The sequence below is a fragment of the Macaca nemestrina genome, chromosome 1 (assembly GCF_043159975.1).
Source record: "Macaca nemestrina isolate mMacNem1 chromosome 1, mMacNem.hap1, whole genome shotgun sequence".
Taxonomy (NCBI): domain Eukaryota; kingdom Metazoa; phylum Chordata; class Mammalia; order Primates; family Cercopithecidae; genus Macaca; species Macaca nemestrina.
Genome location: NC_092125.1, coordinates 119,808,388 through 119,821,295, shown reverse-complemented (window position 1 = coordinate 119,821,295; position 12,908 = coordinate 119,808,388). Strand labels below are relative to the sequence as shown.

General features: G+C 41.2%; 1 long non-coding RNA gene across 3 annotated transcripts in view; it reads right to left on the bottom strand.

The window, feature by feature from the left end:
• LOC105479170 (uncharacterized) overlaps positions 1 to 12,908 on the bottom strand; it is a 95,973-nt gene that overhangs the window by 53,767 nt on the left and 29,298 nt on the right. The window contains exon 5 of one of the 3 annotated variants that reach the window (XR_985732.2): positions 2,173 to 6,214. The exons of the other annotated variants lie outside the window; for them this stretch is intronic. This is a non-coding gene — a long non-coding RNA (uncharacterized lncRNA). Of the gene's footprint in view, positions 1 to 2,172; positions 6,215 to 12,908 lie in introns of those variants that run through there. 3 annotated transcript variants of the gene reach the window in all.

The following is a 12,908-nucleotide window of genomic DNA, read 5'->3' as shown; positions in this document are numbered from 1 at the left end:
ACACCTTTGATGAACTCCTTTTTATGGATGTGGGAAAAGTGGCATGGAAATAATAGAAAATGCCCTTGGCCATGATGGAATCAGCATTCTAAGGTAGGATTAGAATTCAAAATTTTCTGTCTCCACCTTTCATGATAAAACCAACAGATCAGTCTCCTGTTCTGATGCCTTGGTGGAAGAACATGATTTGACCAACTCATTCTTTAAATTCTTTTAAGAAAATAACTTTCTGTATTTTTTTTTTTTTTTTCTGAAACAGAATCTCGCACTGTCGCCCAGGCTGCAGTGCAGTGGCGATCTCAGGTCACTGCAAACTCTGCCTCCCTGGTTCACGCCATTTCTCGTGCTTCAGCCTCCTGAGTAGCTGGGACTTGCCCGCCACCTCGCCCGGCTAATTTTTTGTATTTGTAGTAGAGACGGGGTTTCACCGTGTTAGCCAGGATGGTCTCGATCTCCTGACCTCGTGACCCGCCTGCCTTGGCCTCCCAGAGCGCTGGGATTATAGATGTGAGCCACCGCGCCTGGCTGAAAAGAACTTTCTTAAAAGTGCCTATCACCTCTCCAGTGCTCTTTCCTATTAATTCTCCATGGCACTGTGCCATAACTTTATTCACTTCTTAAATCAAAGGCGTTACTGGAAAAAGTGAACAATATGCCCAATTCTTATGGTTCCACTGAGCTCCCTTGTGTCTCCCCTTGGAGTCTATTCTTAGACATACTGTTTGTTCAGGAATCCAAAGTAAGCCAACTTTATCTGGCAACGTCCCCAAAGATTTCTTCCTTCTGTATGTCCAGACAGAAAGCTAAGCAATAATTCAAAGACAGAAAGGGGTCAGCAATAACCATTTTCACAGCTACCAGGCAGAAACTCATCATCAATTTCACCTTCAGCACAATTTCCCCATCTTTTTAATGTTGGAAGAATTACTTGAAATGTGAGATTTATGGGCAGCTGTTCCAGCCGGGTGAGAGTCTTGCAGACAGGTATCAGACTGTTATTAGCATCTTGTGTTCTAAATTAAAGGAGATGACTTGTCTCTGAATATATCCTAGAGCCTTGGCAGGTTGGTAGGGATGGAGTGGGCATTGGAGTGCCTACCCTCAACAAAAACTTGGCAGAGTCTAAATAACCTTTAATGACCCCCTTCTCTAAAAAGTTCTTATTCTTTGCTGAGCTTGATAGCTTTGGTATATTTCAGTTAAGATTATCATTGTGACAATAAGAACCTTATGTCAAAACCCAGTCCCAAAATTCGGTGGTGCTAGACGGTTGTACGCTAGACACCCTTTTTCCTCCAAAGTAAATCAGACTCAGCAAGTTAAAAAGAATAACATGGAAGACTTGGCTTGGAAAACCTGGATTTGAATTTTGGTTCTGCTTCCTACTCGTTATGTGATCCATTAACCTTGTTGAGCTATGGTTTCCTCACTCTAAAATGGAATGGTAATAGCATTACTTGCATTACATAATTGTTGGAAAAATTAAATGAAAATATTTTCTGCACTCTAAAAATTGTTATCAGTTTTAGTTGTTAATAGTAATGGCCAATATTTATTGAACCCTTACCATGTGCCAGACACTGTGTGTGAGGGATGTTTTTATGTGCATTATCTCCTTTATCATCTCAACAACACTATGAGATAAGAACTGTAATTATGCCCCTCTTACAGATACAGCAACAGAGGCCTAAAATCACCTGTCTCATAACTGGTGTAACCAGGAATCACACCCAGTCTGGTTAGAGACCCATGTTCTTGACCACCACACAATATTGTCTGTAATCTCCAGTTCCCTGCTAGACATTTCCTTTCAGATATCCTGCAGTTCTCTCAAATGTAACCAGTCTCAAACAAAATTCACTATCTCCTCTCAAATTACAGTCTTTTCATTGACTTTCTTATTTGCAAAAGTTATCTTTTTTTTCCTCCCTGGTTTGAAATCTCTGGGTCATCTGTGTCTGTGTCTCTCTCTTTTTAGCTGAGGAGTCGCTCTGGTTATTCAGTTCCACTCTTGAGACAGCACTCTACCCATTCCCTCTAATTCCTTTTGTCACCACCATGGATGAGAGCTCATCCCCCCAAGCATGCATTGTGCAATAACTTCCTAACTTGTTTTTCTACCTTCTACCTTTAGTTTATCTTGTATACTACCTGCTAATTAATCCTAAAATATAATTTTCAATAGTTACCTCCTTGATCAAAAACTTTCAGTTGCCTATGGGAGAAAGTCCACGTTCTGACATTCTTGGCCCTCCACAGCCTGGTCCCAGCACACCTTCCATCCCTGAGCACGCCCTGCACCTTCTTACCTTTGCACTTTAGTTAATAATGTTTCTCTTCTCCTTCCTCCTCCCCTTCTCTACCTACTGAATGGCAAACTCTCAAGATCCAAATCACTTTGTTGACTTTGCCATTCCCAAATATTTATTTCTCCCAAATTAGTAAGACTATACCACTCACCAACCTGTTTACTACTACCCGTTGCTAGTTAATTTTTCACAAATAATGTGTATATCTTATCTTACCTTTCCAATGGGAGGGGGAGGATAGGAAATGTGCTTTATATTTCTTTACCTTCCATACAACACCAAGTGAGTATCTACTGTAAAGCCAAGTGCTATGTTGCACACTTGGGATACTGAGAAGAACAAGATACATTAAGGTGCTCACAGGCTAATAGTATAGATCAACATGTAGACAAATAGTCACAACTGGGTATGAAACAGCTAGTGAAGATATGCCTTGAGGACTCTGGGAATACAGAGAAGAGCATGGACAACCAACTAGAGAAATCAGCGAAAGCTTCACAAAGGGAACTTTGAGCTGACTCTTGAAGGTTGAGTAGGAAATAAAAGCTCTTTAGGTAGAGAAGTAGAGAAGAGCTTTTGAGGAACAGAGAACACCATGTTCAAAGGTCCAGAGGCGTGTATGGTATGTGTGAAGCCTGGTGAGATAAGAGCAAAATGAGGGAAAGAACACCAGGAGAGGAGGCTGAAAAATAGGCAGCTTCCAGATTATAAGCACCTTTTCACGCAAAGAATATGGGAATTGATCCTACAAGGTAGGTAGGAAGCCGAGGGAGGTTTGTAACTAAGGAAGTGACATGGTCAGATTCATATTTTAGAAAATTAACTCTGGCAGCAGCATGTAAATAAATGGCAGCTGGAGACACTTGAGGGAGAGACACCAAGAGAGTTTAGGTGTCTGGACAAAGGCTAGGCTAATGGGGATAGAGAGGTCTATTTACCTGAGGTATGTTAAGGGGAGCATAAATAGACTTAGTCTACCACTGGATATGGTGAGTGAGGGAGAGAATGGGAGACTATGGATCACTAAGGTTTTTAGGTTAAGAGACTAGTAGTGTATGCATGACCCTATTCAACAAGGTGGAAAATACAGAGGTGAAAGACTGGGTTGTTTTGGCTATTGCCGCTGTTGTTGTCATTTCTATTGTTTGGGTGGGGTAAGTAATGAGGTTAGTGGTAGATAAGTTAAAGGCACTTGCAGAACATTGACAAGGAGATGTTGAGTAGCAGGTAAATTTTTCTTGTGCCTATCTCAGAGCCTGGCACACAGTGTGTACTTAACAAATGTTTGCGTACAAACAAAATGAGAACCACCCAGAGTAGGCATGTAAGCAATACAGGAATTGACTAATTACCCATGTAAAATCATACCCTTATTTTCATGGCAAGGAATATGATATGTACTAGTTCTTCTAGTGAGAAGAGATCACACAAAAGTCACCTGAGAGTCCTCAAGAAGGTCAATGCCATGGCCTGGTTAGCACAGACACTCTGCCTTCTCTGGCAGACATCATCTGAGGGACAGCAGAACCAGGGAACCTCAGAGTACAGTGACATTGACGTATGAACACACAAACCTTGCACAAGGCCTGTAAAATTTCTCTCAAGGACACAGAAAACAATGGATTTCAAAGTCCATAAATGTTGACTTCATACGAATTTTTAAAATGAGACATGGATATTTAGTACTTTTTTTAAACCTAAGAAATCTGAAATAAATCCTGATAAATCATATCCTCTTCCATATGTATAACCCTTTTTCTAGTCTCTTATAAATAACATTCTCAATTAATCCCAGAGAAATGGGGGTGAGCTAGGGGAAAAGGCTGGAGAGAGGGAAAATAGAAATGGAAGAGAGAGGGAAAATGGAAATGGGAGAGAGAGGGAAACAGAAGCCCAACAGAGAGAGACTTGAGAAATGGCCTGATGCACCCAGCAGATTCCAGGCCATTCAGCTTCAGTCAGCAGATGTAAGTGATGTCCTGGGACATGCAATTTTAAATATTAGTGGACATGTTTCAGTAGTACAGCACAAGGCCATTAATTTCTTTGGCATTTTCAGCACTTCATTGCTGCTAAGCATTCCCAGTATGTTCAAGTTAATAGAAAATTTGCAAACCAAGGATATTTTATGCCTGCATAACTCTAGTTAAAACCACAGTATTGGCCAATATTTATAAAAGGTATAGACAGTGTTCACACAGGTCCAACAAATGCTATTTAAAAGATGATAATGCACTTGTCTCACTTTAATTGCTTTTTCTGCTACTAGATGCTAATCACAATAGCAATATCATGCTCAAGGGCACATTTCTATCTGTGATATAATGGCAGTCAGTGTGATAATATACATTTACCTTTCATGGTGATGCAGAAAGAAAGAAACCACATGGGCTTAAAGTACAGTTGGCACTCAATAAATTGTTTTGAACCGATTACAAACATGGGAAGCAGTTTCTCTGGAAACACCTGTTTTGCTTCAGAATACTACAAGGCTCTTCCTCCACCATTCTTCTCTTAAAGTCAGAATTATAGGCTGTGGATTTATGATAACTTCCAGCAGAATTCCCCCATTTTCATAGATGAAAAATGTGATAAAGATGCATAGTTAGTACTCTCTTGGTAGCAAGTGACAGAAAACATAACATCAATCAATTTAAGCAAAAAAATTGATTGTATTGTCCTGTGTAGATGAAACGTCCAGAGGGTAAGCATAGTTTCAGATGCGGCTGGATTCAGAGCTCTGTGTTCCACCTTATATGGCTGTCTTTCACCACATTTTTGGCTGTCATCCCAGAATCTAAGTGCCCCTGATAGAAAATGGCGGTGCCAGCCCTCAGCTTCCGGTAGAGCAAAAGTGTCTGTCTCAGTCCCAGAAGCCTATGGCATTTCATTGGCTCCAGTGGGGTCACGTGCCCCTCCTTGGGCAGCTAAAAGGCGCCAGTGGCGGCTTAATCTAGGTCATGTCCCTGCTCAGGGGAACCAATGTCTTGCTGTAAGGGCACTGGCTTCCTGGAGAAGAGGGGTAGCTGTCTCTGTGCAGAATTGAAGTATACTATAACACCATGAGAAGGCAGAGTGAATCCTGGGGTGGGGAACCAATAAGTGACCTTGCAACGTTATGTAATATTTAAATTAAGATTTAAAAACAGCCTTCACATCCCAGGGTAAAATCTTCCTCCATCTTAAAGAAGAGTCCCCGTTAGGGGAAAAATATATATATATATATAGAGCGGTTGTTTGAGGGCAGCTGAGTGAAGCTGCTTCTCCCATTTGTGTCTCTTCCTCCACCTTCCATTCTTCTCTTTGTTACCACCAGCATCAGTCAGAATTCCCCAGAGTGTCTTCTCCTCCAGAACAAATTATTCAACAAATATTCATTTCTGATTCCTGTGAGAAATGTTAATTGAGTCTGGGCTTCTCCACTGAATCCTGAAAATTTCAGTGTATGTCCCCAACTTCCCCACCCACAATCCTGACAGTTTTGGTGCCACCTTAATCTAAGAACCCAACCTAATCTTCCAAGTCCGCTTGCATTTTGTTTGTTTGGGGAAGTTAACGAGTATTAACAGCTGTTTATTTGGAACTGGATGGGTCAAAGGCCCTGGATGTGGGCCAGAACCACATAGAAGTCAGAGGCTTTAGTAATATCCCTCTGCTCTGAATGCATCCGTTTCTTTTGTTTCTCATTATTATTTTGAATCCTTCAGATTCTTTCAGTTCATTTTCCATTCACATCCTTGTCATAAATATACATTGTACAGGCATTTTCTTTTTAACTGTGTCCCCTAGATTTTACTTGACCACTTGGCTGTATGCATTTGCCAGATGAAAATCTATGTTCTTCAAAAACTGCTGAAAATGCCAGTGTAGTCATGCATGCTAAGTGTCAGGAGGAAGAATTGGTGCTGCAACACACAAGATGATGTCAGAGAGTTATTCCTAGGAGCACAGCATGTCCTTGCTGCCAGCAAATCTCTCTCCTGCCATTCAGAAATTCTCACTTTATTCAGGTGAAGGTTCTGTTGCAACACTTTTTTGAAAATTGCACAGACTCCACTTCACTTCTCATTTATCCAAAATTAACTAAAATGAATAAGTGGGCTTTCTGGATTTGCCACAAATGAATCTCATCTTTTATACAGTAAAATGTCTTTGCTAGAAATACAGAAAAGGGGAGGACAAAAATAACTGCCACTGTATCTATAAATTTTAATTTTAATTGCATTAGTTATCTATTGCTTTGACCATCCCACCACTTAATGTTTTAAAACAACAACTACTTTACATGTTCATTATTCTATAGGTCAACAGTTGGGGCTGAACTCAGCTGGTCTCTGCTGATCTCTTCTGGGGCTATTTTTACCTGAAGCCATTAATGTGGTTGCAATCATCTAACAAGTCAGATAGGATCAGATAGTCTGAGATAGCCAGACTCATATGGATGGGGGTTGATGCTGGCTGTTGGCTAGGTCATTGTTTCCAGCAGGCTGGCTTGGGTTTCTTCACATGGTCCCAGAAAAATTCTCGGCAACAAGAGAGAGAGTCAAGCCCAATGGGCAAGCATGCTTCAAGCCTCTGCCTCTGTCAAATTTGCTAATGTCGCATCAGCCGAATCTAGTCATACGGCCAAGCCCAAGTCAATGTGGGAGGGCAATACTCAAATGCATGGGTTTGAGGTGGTGGAATCCATTGACAACCATTATTATAAAAATCTATCACATTAAGTTAAACATCTACATCATTTTTTTTTTCTGAAAAATGAGATTTACTTGGGAAGATGTCAAGGCAAACTCATTACCAGGAAGAATATCTGTCAGAGATTTACAGATACAGAGCAGAGATATAAACCTTTTATAGATTTATTAGCACCAGTGAAGCATAATCTGTGCACTGAGGCATTACCCCAATTGTAAAACCAAATCCACTTCAAAAATAGGAGTATAGGCCCTGAACAGTGGCTCATGCCTGTAATCCCAGCACTTTGGGAGGCTGAGGTGGGAGGATCGCTTGAGTCCAAGAGTTTGAGACCAGCCTGGGCAACATGGTGGGCCCTATTTCTACAAAAAATTGTAAAACTTGCCAGGCATGGTGGCATGTATCTGTGGTTCCAGCTACTCAGGAGGTAGGACAATCACTTGAGCCCAGGAGGTTGAGGCTGCGGTGAGCCATGTTGGCACCACTACACACTAGCCTGGACAACAGGGTGATACCCTATCTCCAAATAAAACAAAATTTAAAAATATACTTAAGGCTGGGCGCGGTGGCTCACGCCTGTAATCCCAGCACTTTGGGAGGCCGAGGCGGGTGGATAACCTGACGTCAGGAGTTTGAGACCAGCCTGGCCAACATGGTGAAACCCCGTCTCTACTAAAAATACAAAAATTAGCTGAGTGTGGTGGTGGGCACCTGTAATCCCAACTACTTGAGAGGCTGAGGCAGGAGATCACTTGAACCTGGGAGGTAGAAGTTTCAGTGAGCCAAGATCACACCATTGCACTCCAGCCTGGGCAACAAGAGCGAGACTCCATCTCAAAAACAAAACAAAAGAAAACAAAATTTAAAAAACAGAAGTCTAGGCCTGCATATTGATTCTGCCTAGATATTTAATATACAGTTGCATTTAAGGTCCTTTCAAAGGACTTCTACAATGGGGGAAGGTGAGACATTCATTGGGTTAGATAAATCAAATTAGTCATCCCAGTTCTGGTAACAGGGAGAGAATAAGACAACTCTGACAGTTAATAGTAACTAGCATTTCCTGAACACTTATTCTCAGCTACTGTGTGTGGTTTACTTTCTTTAAGGCTTGAACAGTTCTGTGATGCGGGTAGTAATCTTACATCCATTCCACAAATGTGGAAACTGAGGTCTAGAAAGTTTAACTTACCCAAGCACACACAGCTTAAATAGAAAGGTTGTGACTTGAACTCTGTCTGTAGAGCCTCAGTAATTGTCCACTAAGTCATGCTACTTATTCCATCACATGGGAAAAATGGATGGGGTCCATGAAATGATGTCTCTCCCAGGCCCAACACTTCAAATGTATGGTCCTGTTGCATGTTGCTCCTTCACGGAATGCTTCCCTTCTGGTAAGACCTCTGGACTTCCAAGTCATAAACAGGGAGTCCCAGAGGGCCTGAGGGAGGGAAATGGCTTCCATACAACATAAGAATTGATTATAGGATTGATTGTTTCCTACTTGGATTATACTGGGATCCTTTCCCAGTATAATTACTCCTCCAGAGCACTTTCACATTGCTGTGACTATTGTGTGAGAGAAGTCAAACCTTTCTCTCTTGACTCTCTTGACCAGCTCTCGGTCAACATCCCTTATGTTTCTCAGTGAAGTAGCTGCTGAGCCCAGCATATCTGGGCTTAAAGATGTAAATGATCCTCTGTTTATGCCAGCACCTTCTCATCAAATAGCATTATTGAAAATCAGAGATTTAGAATGACTGCCCTCCAACACATCTTAATGGAGTTATTCCAATAATATCAATAAGTACAGATGATGATTAGAATGTAATGAGGGAAGAGAAATACTATTCTGGGATTAAGTCAGTTTTCTCATAAACATTTTCATAAAATCATAAATAAATTTAGGCTCTGTACTTTTGTGGTCTATTCCCAAAAATAGACCTCCAGGAAACTTGGCCTCCATTCTTTCATGTTTGCTTCTACACACCTTGAGCATCATACAGATTTCACATTAGGTTTTGTGAAATGAGGCCCCACAGATTTTTTACCACTGTCCAGTCATATGCCTTTTGGCAAAGAGGAGCTAAGAAGCAATAGCATGTGTCAGAGAAGTGTCCTTACATCTGCCTTTGCAGGCAGATTGATTTAGCAGAAGAGAAGGCAGTGTTTAGCTAATTTTGAAGAAGAATAAATGCATTAGATGGTATTCAGTGGAGCATGATTTGCATAGCATATAAATTATATAGAATTGCAGTGCAGAAAACTCAGAGCTTTCCAGTAGTGAATGGGTCTAATTTGTAGCTATTTCTAGGGACTAAAACATTCTGAAATAATAACTGGAAGATTCACTTTCCATTTCACAATTTGTGGAAAACACAGAATAGGTTAAGGTCTTTTTTTATGTTGTTGTTTTCAAGTAAACCTCTTGACTAATTCATTTTGATTTTAAAAACATAATGCACTGGTTTTTCCCTAATTCTGCACTGAGGTTGTACACATATTATCTGCCTCAATTTCCAAGCTTCAGTTCATATTTATGTATTTATAAAGTTTGCTGTTCTCAAAATGGAAGAAACCCTAGAAAAATTAATTATTTAATGAATTTCAATATTCAGATTTGTGAGTTTTCACTTAGAAATAGAATATACATTTGGAGGCACATTCAAAATTTAAGCATAGCTTGACACAAATTAATATCCACATGAGCAGTGTGAAGTCAGATGAAAAAGAGATAAGAGAAGGTCTTCAAAGAAGATAGGACAAAGAATCTCTTTCCCCGTGAAGCTTGTTGTTCTGACTCAGTGATGTAACGAAGGTACACTGCAGGAAAAAGACATTGATTCTGATCCCAAATCCAGCCATTCAAGTGCTGCTCAGAAGAAGAAATAGGGAATAGGGAAACTGGAATTCCATTCAACTAGAATTTTCTGGGCATTAGAATGTTTACAAGTATGTAGATGAAACTGACAGAGATACTGGCTTCAAGAAATGAACCATCCAGTATGATAGACAAACATCTATCAAATGGGAGGCCAAATGTGCTATAAGTTTGGATCTTGGTAGAGGAGTTGGTTGTACATTATGAATGTGCTAAATGCCACTGAATTCTATACTTTAAAATGGTTAATTTTATGTTATATGAATGTCACCTCAATATTTCAAAAAATGTACTGTAAAGAGGCACAAAAGGAGAAAGGAAGAAAGAACCCCACTTCCTTGGGAAGCTTTGCCTATCATCTCTGAAGAAAAGAAGGCTTGCACATGGAAGGTGGGGAGCATTTGGGGGCTTGAAGTACCTGAGTATCTCAGTTCTGTTTTTGTTTTACTAGTGGACATCTGGTATTTTGAAAACTCTGCTGTTGTCTGGCCATTCTGGTTAGAACATAAGTTCCGTGAAGAGTAGGTCCACTGGAAATGTATTTGTCTACCTGGTGAGAGTTGGGGACCACAGAAGTGACCAAAATACCAGTGAACTGGGGAAAGGACCTTAGATTTTAAAACTAACTCTGCCCCTACTTGCTGTGTGGCCTTGGGCAAGTTAATTAACCTCTCTGAAATTCTGTTTCCTCACTAGCAGATTAGGGGGCATGAAAACTGTCTCAGATGGTTTTGGGAAAGATTAATACCGTAATGCAAAGTGTATTGCACAGAAGAGACACTAACACATGTTAACAGTTTCCCTTTCTTTCCCATCTCCCAGCCCCCTCACCTCGCCCCTATGATTTCACTTGATGCTCTCATCATAGAAGTCATTTCCTACGAAGCAGCAACAACAGTAGCCCAAAAAATCACTCTCGTTAGGTTACAATTACTCTGGAGGAACTCCTTTCTCTCCACTTCATATTTTCTTATGAAACAGCTTCCACTAGAGCAGGGATCTGCAAACCAGATCTAGCCACCACTTGATTTTGGACAGCCCACGAGCTACAAAATGATTTTTAACATTTTTAAATGGTTGAAAATCAGTCATAAGTAGGCTGTTGTGTGGAACATGAAAATTCCAATTTCAGCATTCATAAATAAAGTTTTATTGGAACACAGTCACATTCATTCGTGTATGTTCTGCTTATGGCTGCTCTTGCACTACAATGGCAGAACTGTGTAGTGTGACAGAGACCCAGTGGCCTGCAGAGGACACAATTCTTATTTTCTGGCTTTTTATGGGAAATGTTTGTGACCCCTGCCCTAGCATGTCATTCCTGGCCCTTCGCTCCCCTCTCCACTTACTTCCCATTGACACGTGAATCTCTTGGCTGGGTGGGGCCAATCTGTTAAAGACTACAAGATTTCATCTCCTTTTCTTTCTATTCTGTCGTCCACCAGTGGGAAGCACCGATCCTGAGTGACAATATCTACTCTACAGGGCTGTTCCAAGGCCTAGGCTGGGAGAGGGGGAATAGGAGGGTCCCAAGAGTTTGAGCTGACTCCCTAGATTTCTAGGAATCCATTTCTCCCCAATGCTAGGTCCTTAGTTTGAACCCTCATCGTCTCTCATCTGGATCACTAAAACATCCTCCTACATGGCCTTGCTGCCTCCAGCATCATCTTCTTCCAACACACAGCAGCTAATATGATCTTCTTAAAACAAAAATCTGATCTTATTTCTTCTCTAACTGTGAAGATTAATGGCATGAATGGCCCAATCTTTCATGCCTCTCTGTACCCACACCCAAGGTGGTGCCTTCCCACACCAATTCCAGGCTCAAGCATGTAAATTGCTTCAGCTAAGGGAATAATAGAAAACTTGACACAGAAGAGGCTTGAAAAAGCACTTTCATGCTTCCTCCTCTCTTGGATCCCCACTAGTGCCACAAGAACATACCCACACTAGCCTGCTGGAGGGATGTGGGAGACACGTGGAAGAGAGGCGAGTTGTCCCAGTCAAGGCCGTCCTAGATGAGCCAGTTCCCAACCAACCTGCTAGCTGCCTGAAAATGCATAATGAGTCTAAACCAGAGAAGCAGAACTGTCTAGCCAACCAGTAGATTTGTGAAAAACGATTGAAGATTGTCATTTTAAGTTTCTAAGTTTTGGTGTGGCTTGTTATTCAGCAATAGCTAACTGATAGACCCACTTTAAACTCTTCAATGCCTTTCATTGCCTCTGCAAAAAGCCCAAACTCCTTACCTTAATAACATAGAAGGTCTTTCATCATCGTGCTGAGCTCCATACCTTTAGGTAACCAGCCCTTTCCAGTGATGTGCAGCTATCATTGTAAGAACAGGCTCCCAACACCCTTGCCTCGTTCTCGCTTTACTGAACGGTTCCTGCTTTCCCCTGCTTAGATTGCCCCTCACACTGAGTTGATCTTAGATTCCCTTTTTGACTATAACTTACACTCACCCTATAAATCAAGGTGTTTTCCAAACTTTGAGTTGATCCACTGGGTTATGAGATAAGTTTAGAGAGTTACGGCTAGCATTTTTTTAAAGATGACATTGGAAAAAAAAAAAAAAACAGGCAGGATAAAATAGAAAAATATCAGAGTGAATTCTAGGTAGTAAATTTTCAATGTGCGCGCATTGGCTTGCTATGCAATATGTGTATATTTTTTCTGCTGGCCATGATAAAAAAAAATGTTTGAAAACACACTGCTTTAGAACATTACTTCTAGCTACTCTGCATAAATACTGCCCCAATCTGCCTGTCCTCACACCCAACCGGTGATGGCCCCCAGTAGGCAGCTTCCCCCAGGGCCTGCCCTGTCTCACCTGCCCTCACCAGCCTCTCTGCCCACATCACCCTCCACTCCCCAACAGACCCTGTCATACAATGAAGCAGCAGCTTCCCTGCACAATTAGCACCCTCTCATGCCTGTGTGCCTTTGCAATTTTGTTTTTCCTCTGCCAATAAAAACCTTTCCTGCCTCATTCGGCTGGAAAATTCCTATTTGTTAGGAGC